The sequence below is a fragment of the Lepidochelys kempii genome, chromosome 8 (genome assembly GCF_965140285.1).
Source record: "Lepidochelys kempii isolate rLepKem1 chromosome 8, rLepKem1.hap1, whole genome shotgun sequence".
NCBI lineage: Eukaryota > Metazoa > Chordata > Testudines > Cheloniidae > Lepidochelys > Lepidochelys kempii.
In genome coordinates this window covers 15,611,314-15,622,069 of record NC_136387.1, presented here as the reverse complement: position 1 = coordinate 15,622,069, position 10,756 = coordinate 15,611,314, and positions in this window count along the sequence as shown.

The following is a 10,756-nucleotide window of genomic DNA, read 5'->3' as shown; positions in this document are numbered from 1 at the left end:
GATAAAAGATAATAGTGTTGAGGCAATAGACTTCTGTAAGGCATTTGGTTTGGTGCCACACAACATTTTGATTAAGAAAATAAAATGTTACAAAATCAAAGTGGGATACATTAAATGGATTAAAAACTAGCTAGTTGATAGGTCTCAAAATGTGATGATAAGTGGGGAAAAATAATCACTGAGCCAGTGTACTTCTAGTGGGGTCCTTGTTCTTGGCTATTTAACATTTTTATCAATAACCTGGAACAAAACATAAAATCATCACTAATAAATTTTGCCAGCAACACAAAGATTGGGGGGGAACGTGGTAAATAATGAAGAGGACACATCACTGATACAGAACAAGCTGAATCATTTGGTAAGCTGGGTGCAAGTTAACAATAGGGCCACGTGAAAGCCACACACGTAGGAACAAAGGCCCAGATTTTTAAAGGTATTTAGTCATTGTTCTGATGGACTACTGTCCTCCACACCCATGGTTATGTGGGTTAATGAACTGGCAATTTCAGTGACGTATATGTCCATCCTCTGCTACATTTTAGGGATGAGGATTTATTTGTGCAACACATGTATCTTATTGCCAAGTATGTGATTTGTCCCAAGGGAATAATTTGATCCTGATAGGGTCTCTGAGTTGCAGTCCTTGGAAATCTTTAGTTTGTCATTCATAACAGGCTTTTGTGTGTCTTTCTTCCTTTTTTTCCTGTTACTTCTTCCTCTAACACAGGTAATGGTAATGCTGGAGGTGTGGGAATACAGGAATACATGCATCTTGAAATCAAGCATTGTGCCAGGCTGTTATTAAGGCCTTCTGTGGAAGTGTTTCACCATTGAAGAGTGGCTTGCGGTGTATTTGCTTTGCTTTTTTGACGCTTTCTTTGATAACATCTTAGCAATTTTAACTGCCAGTTTGTAATTGTAACTTCCGAGTTACAGTGTGGGGTAAAAATGATGATTCCACAAAGTAGAACATGAAATATGTCAATGAGAGACAAAAAAAACCCGACATGGAATTTGAGGGCCGTTTTACATTTCATTGTGAACTTGAAAATGGGCTCACTTTACCTATCATTTAAATGGGCCCTTTGTCCAATGAAAATAAGCTGTGCTGCCCCAACGACAGATTTAAACGGCTTGCTAAAAGCAGACTTTTTTGTTGTTGTTGTTGTGTTGTGGAAACACCAGCTACGGTAAACATGTTCAAGGAAGCATGCATAGAAAAATTCTTGTCTGTTTTCATACTCTGCTAATTTGTAGAATTACCACGTACGGTTAGAGAGTAACTGTGTGGGCTGCAGTCAAGATCTCTGCCACTCAAGACAACTTTAAAATTGCTAAAAGCTGCCCCCTTTCTTTTTTGTATTATCTGTATCACCTAGGAGCCCCAGTCACAGACCAGGACCCCATCATGTGAGGCATTGTACAAACACGATACAAAAAGGTGGTCCCTGCCCCAGAGACCTTACAATATAAGTATAACCCTTACATGCTTTCTCTGTCTGGTTGTCTCCATTACACAACCCTATAGTCCTGCCTGACACCTTCCTGTATCCCCTCAGTGGTCCTTCCAGGGGACTTTGAAGTCAATAGTGATATCAACTTGCATGCTAAGGGCAGTGTTTAATTTTTGCCAGAGCTTACCAAGGCTGAACCCCGGGCACCTCTAGGCTTGGCAGTTCTGAGCCCCAGAACCTTTGGGTTTACCGCACCAGTTATGAAAGCAAAAATATTGCTTAAGCCCCAGCAACAAATGGCTTGGGCTCCAGCCGCCCTTTCATTACAAATTAAGCACTGCTTAAGGGTTTGGTGCACAAAATTAGCTTTCTTATGTACTAATCCATACAAGTAAGAAGTTGGAGCCCAGAGACTTCATTGTTTTGCACTTTGTTTTGCCTTGTTACACAGTATATTGTCTTCAGTTTGGCTCAAACATTCATTATAATAAGGTCAAGCCCAACAGCCCTTAATCACATGACTTAATTGGAAACAGTATATGGAAATTGCAGGATCGGCCCCTTCCATTCCTCTGTCTGAGGTTTACATTCACACATATGTGGCAGTTGCTGCTTTTTTGCCACATTTTAACCTAGCTACTTAATAAAATACCATGAAGAATAATATCAAATACAGTCAGTCATTTGCAGAATGTTTTGTTCAATCTTTTATTGCTTGTTTGGAAACCAAGATATTTTATATTGTCAGTAGCAACTTGTCATAAAAAAATAAAATACAATTATATATGACAGTTTGAATATATTAACAACTCTTTTGTAATACAAATAGTTTAAATATAGGGAAGAAGAATAAATTATGGCTCAGCACAGGCTCACTTGCTGTCTTGAGAAGGCAACTGGAAAATAATGCCCTGAGAATGAGGTAGCAGGATTTTAAATACACAGAATACAAATATATAAGTTAAAATGTAAAATGCAAATTCTAAGCACTGGCCTCTTATTGTAGGTCGCTGTTAAATTTAAGCATATGTGTTCCTAAATCAGGACTTTGGTCTTGATCAAATCATTTTTAGAACATACACTATAAAATAAGTTACCTTTAAATAAAATACAATAATAAATAAAATCAAACTATATTGTACCGCTGAACTACTAAAAGCATCAAAGCAGTCCAATAAACTGTCAAAATTGTACAGAATCCTGGATTTTTACTATTAATGATTTAAAAGGACACTATCAATATTAAAGTCATATATTAAAAAATATTTACCTTTTGTACTAACAATACTTGGATTATTACATCTGAAAGAATTCCCACCCCTTGATTGTTTGTTATTTTGTTCAACACTTCCACTTTTCTCAGCTTAGAGAATGAAACTAAAATGGTCTGATTATAATCAATTTCACTTTCTAGTTTTAGCTTTCCCACCAGCATAACAGGTATTTCTAATAAGAGCTGTCTCCTTGGGATCTAAGACAGTCTCATGCATGGCACAAACTTGAGCTCAACAGGGCACTGTAGAGGAAACATTTAAACCCCAGTGAAATGCTTTCATAGGTTGTGTTTTTAAAAACATGTCTTGAAAATATTTCTATTGGACTTTCTGATTTTTTTTTTTTTTGTAGTTTTGGTCCCTTTGTGAAGATGGTGACATGCGCTGACTTTATCAAAGGGAATAACAAGCAGCTACAACCACCCTCTGCCTCCAAAAATCAGACAAATAAATGACATCCCTACCCATTATGGCTCTGTTTCAGGAAAGCACTTAAGCATGCCCTTAAATTAAGTTTCAGAGTAGCAGCCGTGTTAGTCTGTATTCTCAAAAAGAAAAGGAGGACTTGTAGCACCTTACAGACTAACAAATTCAGTGAATACATCCGATGAAGTGAGCTGTAGCTCACGAAAGCTTATGCTCAAATAAATTTGTTAGTCTCTAAGGTGCCACAAGTACTCCTCTTCTTTTTTCTTAAATTAAGTATGTGAATAAGTGCCTTTCTGAAGGAGGACAGTTTCTTGAATCAGGTCCTATGCTCTGTAGTCTGCTCTCCCCTATCACAGCTCACCTTCTCCTCCAGGGGAATACCGCCAACCAATTTAGTATGGCAATAAAAGCATTTTTATGAAATAGAGATGACATATACCCAAGTGCAGAGGTCACACAGAAAGCCCCCGAGAGCTCCCCTGTGTGGCCTTGACAATGGAGTGGCCATGTAGGAGCTCCAAGCCTGCCCATTGTAGGCTGACGGGATGCTGAGGTCAGGAGGAGGCTATTGGCTCCAGTGGTATAGAAATCCCAAGGGCAAGGAGGGACTGATGCTCCCTCCTGCCACTGAGCTTTTAGTTATTTATTTTAGGTACACACAGAGACACACACACACACACATATATTATACACACACACACACACTGTGCCTCAGCAGAATGTCTCCGGGCATAGAGTGACAAAACTAACCATGCCAGTGTACCTTGAGGAATAGGCCCACAATTACGCCACTTGTATGATCCCCATTCAACAAGGTACTTAAGAACGTGCCTGACCCTGAGCACGTGAGCAGTTTCACTAAAGTCAATGGAACAAGTCACATGCTTACAGTTAGGCATGATATGCGAAGTACCTTGTTGAACTGAGGCACAAGTGCGGAAGAGGCAGCTTCACGTTTGACAGACAGCGCAAATTAATTTTAGTGCTGGCCCCTTTACAATTCAATGGCGCATTGGCATTGGGCGGGTTAGCATACCAATCAATGGACACTCACCTGTCCAAGGCTGAGGAAGAGCATGTTGCATTTATCAGCGTTACAACCTATTTTAAGAGCAATTAGAACAGAGATTAATGGGCAGTTGGTTTTAAAACGTCATCTGCAGCCAGCAGCCTGATCAAATGTTGGTTTAATTTAGTTGACTCTTAAGTTTCTGATGAGTCCTTGGGTGTAGTTTCCCAGCTGAGGCAAGAAGTTTCTCAGATAAATCTCATCTCCGTTTTCCAAGGAGCAGTTCTGCTAAAGAAACCAGGTCAGAAATGGTTAGACAAAGCTACCAGCAATTTTCAAATCACTTAAAAAACAAATGGCCATTTGTTTGCTTTATGAGCCAAATACGTAAGCAAAATCAGTTCTGCGAAATAACCGCCTGCCCCTACTGACTGTGGAGACAATGACTGGAACTTGGAATGTAAACGTTAAGCTCTCCAGGTCACGGACTTTCTCTGTATGTCAATAAGATACCAGTAGATCTACAGAGCTTTACAGATCATAAATAATACTAGTATGTTCTGTTCAATTAAAAGAGGGGTTTACTACGAACCTGCAGTTCAGGAATTTTGCCTTTCTAGGAAAGGATGATGAGAGAAGACCTTCAAGTTCAGAAACAAGGGAGCCCCTATCCTATTTATTATATTAGGGTTAGCATTAGCATTTATATAACATCCCCAATGTGCCAAGTGCTTTACTGATAGTAAAGGGCCTGCCCTTTATAGGCTACTGAATATGTTTTTCCGCAATCTGATAAAGATTCAAAGGTTGTTTTTATCTGTGTTTTGGGGAAGGAAGCAGAATATTATTTCATTACTTTACTTGCATTAAGAGGACACGTTTCTAATCCATTACTGAATGGCTCACAACTATCACAAATCTGAGCCATTCTAAGATAGGTAGAAACCTTTCTTTGAATGCTCTGAGCAACATTTATGTTCATGACACTAACAGCACCGGATTTGCTATGCATTCATGATTATTACCATCCTCATAAAATCTTGTATGTGCCTGAAACTGATTCTTAAGATCTGGACTAGCTTGTTGTGAGAATGTTTGAGGTTCACTCTCCGACTCCGAGTGCAATTAAATTGCAAAAAAAGAACAGGTTTAAAATAAAAATTGGCTGTATAACAAATAGAGCTGAGGCATGAGACTATAATCAGAAATGAGAGTATAATCAGAAATGCCTGGCCAACACATTCTGAACTATATTATGGGCTTTCAACAGATACTTACGTTTCTTTCATGCAGACTGAGCAAATTGCTTAGGATTGGTTCGTAATAATCTTTACATTTAGTGACGCTCTTCAGAGCCTCTAAGGCTTGGCACAACTTTTCAGACTCAGGCACCTATAAAACACAAGACAGCAGGAAAAATGATTAAAACCTTTGCAATTGCTATAAATGGTCACACCCAGCTAATGGTTTCTGGATATCTCCTCCCATTGAAATCAATGGGAAATTAGCCATTGACTCCCTAAACCAGAATCCCTTTAGTTACCCTTTACAGAGTCTCTTTAATCTCATCTAAATCCTTTCTATATGATAAATGACCTTGGTTATGCACATATATTCGGTGTAGTCTTTATAGGACCTTATGTAGCCACAGAGCAGTTCCATTGACATGAAGTGGCTACACTAGGCAGTTATCAGACGATAACAAGATGCTTTTGATGAGCATTTATGAATGGTCAGGCCTGGGTATTATTTTAAACATGGCCTGTGTTTAAGTCATCCCTGTGCTATATGAAAGAAAACTTAGCAGAAATTGCGCACCATCTACCAACTGGTATATCTTTTAGACATGTTAATCACTGAGGTCTCCATTTTGGCTCATGTAAAACAAGTCTTTGCTGCAGATTTCTGTGTCGACATTTCACTAACGTTGTATTTTTAAACCAAATTAGTAAAACAGTGCAAGTCTGTGTGAAGAAAAGCTAGTGGTACTTGTTTAATTTCTGTTCGCTAACTAATACAAATACTGTTTATATATACAATTAAATCTTTAGTTATTTCTGTCTGTGTCTTAAATATTTTTTCTGTATACATATATATCATCTCTTACCTTTGGATCAGTGAATTTGACCCTCATCACTCTGGTATTATTGCAGGGTATCTGGAAAAGCAATACAAATGATAGCCATCAGAATAAGAATTTAGAGTGATTCAAAGCAAAACAGTGTGTGTGTCTGGCAGTTTTCAGCAGACTTCTGCTTTTAGTGTAACCCCACCCCCAGTACAATCAAGCAAAGCTTTGTGAACAATCTATGTGTAAAGTATTTCCCTATTATTTCCTTTGGGAGAAAAAAAACCAAACCAAAGAAATAAGTTAAAACTAGAGTCTTAAATAAACTGAATATTTTTCAACTTCACATAAACATCACAAAGTTCTCATCTATTGTCTAATTAGTCACATCTCCATTTGGCCTCAGTTAGTGATCTGGGCAGTGCAGTTGTTCCGAGTCCAACAGACTTCTTGGGTGCCAGGTGCTCGGGATCTCTGGCACCTTGCCTAGCACACAAAATACCATATCCTGTTGTGTGTTATTTCTTACACCACCAGTTAGTTGTTCTAGCCTCATAGCGGTTTGATATTATTGCTATGAGGCAAGTCCTGTCCTCAGTCATACAGGTGTCGCTCCCATGGACTCAAGTGGATCTAAAATTAACTCCTCGATGTTAAGCATTAAGGATGGAATTTTCAAATGTTCCAGCAGTGCAAAGCACGGGCTGCAGTTGCTGTGGGATAAGAACACGCCTCGGGCGTCTGACTTCAAAGCAGAAGAGTGACCCAAGTGTGGTAAATTTAAACACCTCTCTCCTTATTGGAGTGTGTGACTTCACCTCGATTTTGACTTTGCGTGATCAAACAAACAAGCAAAAAGGAGCTAGCAGGCAAAAGATCGAAACTGTATTTCAGGATATCATCACAACCTTGATTAGCCAATCAGATTACTCCTTCAATCCTGCCCATTTTCAAAATATAGATACTACATATGCATAGGTTAATATTGTAACAGTTGTTATTACTGTTTGCTAGAGCAAAAGAGAAAAATGTATCTAAACAGAACACAAAGTATCAGCTGTGTAATTACAAAGGTGAGACAGACAAATTCTGCTGCCTGTATTCACAATGAATAATGCCTTCGGCCCAAATATTTAGGCACGTACTTAACTGGAAGGAAACTAGTCATCCCACTGAGATCAATGGCTCTACTTATGTGCTTGCAGTAAAGCGTAGATGTTTGCAAGAATGAGGCCTTCTGTTAACAGCTCCAAGGAAGAAAATATGTGGCAGAATCTGGCCTATAATTATCAAGTATATATTATGCACTGGAAACCAATAATTACAAAATGCTGATACGTTTCCTTAGGTATCATTAACGAAAAACATTATTTAGACATATTTACCTGAGCTCCTGAACTTAGGTTGGTGATTCTCTTGACCATCTCTTTCATGCTGGTTTCCTGGCGAGCAGACTTGATAGAGGTACTAATCATTGGTCGGGAAGAAATATGATCTATCAGACAGAAAAGAGCAAAAGTTGCCTTTAACAAACTGAACATCTTGGATTGCCTGGTCACAACTCTTTGTATTGCCTGGTTAGAACCGTTTGAAGCGCTCTCAACGTTTATGCACCTTGCAAGCAAATTATTTTATAGTGTATAAGAGGAAACGATGATGACGTAAACTAACTATTCTGCTGTATGGATTTTGATGACACACAAAGAGATTTATTTTTAAACAAACCCACGTCACTTGATCTGATAAGGAGTTAAACATCACAACACGGTTACAACATCACTGCATACTAAGTGAAAACAATAGTTTGCTATTTGTTACACGTATTTACATGTAAAAAAAGTGTTTTCCTCTTAATCATTTTTTCCAAACCATCTACCAGGTAGACCTTGATGGGGAACTCATGATTTGGCATATTTGCTCTGTGTCCACTTCCGAACCACAAAATCATTTTTGCTTTTATCAGATCTAGTGAATAATTATTTCTGGCTGTAAACTTAGACTCTGTGATATAGTATACATATCTATTAATATGCATAGCAACATGCATATAAAATACAGCCTACATATAGCAAACATTATCTGACAAACCATGTCCATTATTGTATGTAATAATATACTCTTAGCAACACACAAATCCTTGATTTTTTATTGTTTAAAATAATTTTATGTATCATCCCCCATTAAATAAAAACAAATAATATTTAATAAAACCCCAACCTCTTAAATTGCATGCACACAATAAATTGCCAGTGACCAAAAGCTGTGGATCACACCCATTATTAATATACATATAATACATACCTTACTTTTATATGTTAGATGGCTTAAAAACCAAATGCATTACTATACAGCAATATAGTCTATTATTAATATGCATATACTCTGTTGTATTATTTATAATAATCTTAACTACAGAAAAGATTCCCTCCAAAGTGCACAGCAAAATAAAAACAAATATAATGAAAACATAACCACCCTCTTAAAATACATGCACACAAAACAAATTACAAATGCTATAAGTATTTCTCCCATTTAGTCCATGTCACTAGAATTTCACTATTTCAAACTTTTGTTCTTTATTTTCCAACATTTCTACCAGTTTAGTCCTTGAGATGAGGATGTCAGCTTTTTTCCTCAGGGTAGAGCATTATTAAGGCATCTGTTCAAGTGTCAAATGAAAGAGACAAGGTGGGTGAGGTAAAATCTTTTATTGGACCAGCTTTTTTTGGTGCAAGAGACATGCTTTTGAGCTTCACAGAGCGCTTCTTCAGGTCTCCTGCAAGCTTATTATAGGAGATCCAAAGAAGAATCTTTATTAGAGCCGGGTGGGAAATTTTAGCCAAAACTTTTTTTTTTTTAAACAAAAAAATAAAGAGCTGATAATGCTGAAATATTTTGTGAATTCAGGCTGATTTGGTTAAAACACACAGTTTTGGTTAAAAAAAAATTCATTTTGACATTTATGAAATTAAACATTTTTATTTTTAGGTTCAAAATGACTTTTGGGTCAGAGTTTCTTTGATTTGTATTTGAAAAGCAACACAAAACATTAAAAACTGTTCAAAATCAAAATGTAACCAATTTTTCCCAGCTTATTTTGGCTTGACTGAATTTTTTTTTTCGATATTGCCAGCACACCAAAAAATCGGTTATTGGCACAGCTGTAATCTTTATTACTGGCGATGAGGCATGGTCCCGAAAGAGCTCAGTTTGAAAGCTCGTCTCTCTCACCAACAGAAGTTGGTCCAATAAGAGATATTATGTCACTCACCTTGTCTGGCTAATAGAACCCTCCCAAGTCACTTTGCAGAGCAAAACGGCAGCTAGGCACTTCGAAGATAGGCTTTTGTGATTGTTTGATGTTAGAATTTTATTACTTTGTAACAAAAATGTTAAGGCTTGTACAGACACTACTAAAACCTTTATAGTGATATTGGTTATCCTTATGACTGGGGAGGGGGGTGGCTGGGCCACATCTCAGTAAGTGGTGTTGCAACCTGGTGCGCTGGGTCACAGGGCTGCTCAGGTTTGGCCTGCCGCCTTTCCACCATCATGTGCAATGGGCAGCCAGGCCAAACCTGAACAGCCTTACGACCTCAAGTGTGAAGTTGCAACAACTAGAGCAGGGAACTGGCCCAACCTTGCCAGCCAAGAGTTGCAGGAGCTACTGCTGCAGGGTCAGTTTTTTTGATTTATACATTGTTTTTCCATTTTATTTTGTGTTATTTCACCTGGGGCTCTACCTACTGCTGATAATGCTGTGTTAATTCCCTCTGGATGGCTTCAGCCTAGTATGACAGTAATGTCATCTTGCACATCCCCAAAAGTGGGACCAGTGAGGGAGACTGGGTTTGAAAATGTAAAAAAAAATTGATGACTGGCTTTGAAAATGCCTCTATCAAGAGAATATATTGAAATGGTTCTTGTGAGATTGTTACAATGACTTTAATCAAATTTTATTTCATTTATATTTCCTCAATGTGTGACAGCTGTTGTCTTGGCCAACACCCCATGGATTAAACTGGGGACCTTGCGACTTAAAAGCATGCACTGCTATAGCTTGAACTTAGCTTTCTAGCTGGGACTGTAACAGACTTATAACTTCTGTGGCCTGGGCACACAGGGGGACTTATAACATACACTCACTAGGGGGTTACATAATCACTTCTGAAGACTTAACGAACAGTTCCAATTAATTTTAAATTCCTTCCCAAGCATTTCTAATGCTTAAAAGGTGCAGTTTTATCTGTCTAGTATATGAAACATATTTAAACAGCTGCATTGTTTTAATGCAGGTGGCTACAAGCTATGCTTTTTATTTTTAAAGCCTAAATTGGATTTGAAAGAAACCCTCAATACTTATCAAGACGTTAAACATCTGCAATGACCTAGAAATTGGTCTAACACATGAAGTGTTGTTTTTTTTTTTTAAATTGTTCTATATTCTGTGACCTGGACACAGAATACAAGTCTATCACAATATCTGCAACAGCTAAACCAGGGGCATCCACAACTCTTTTCA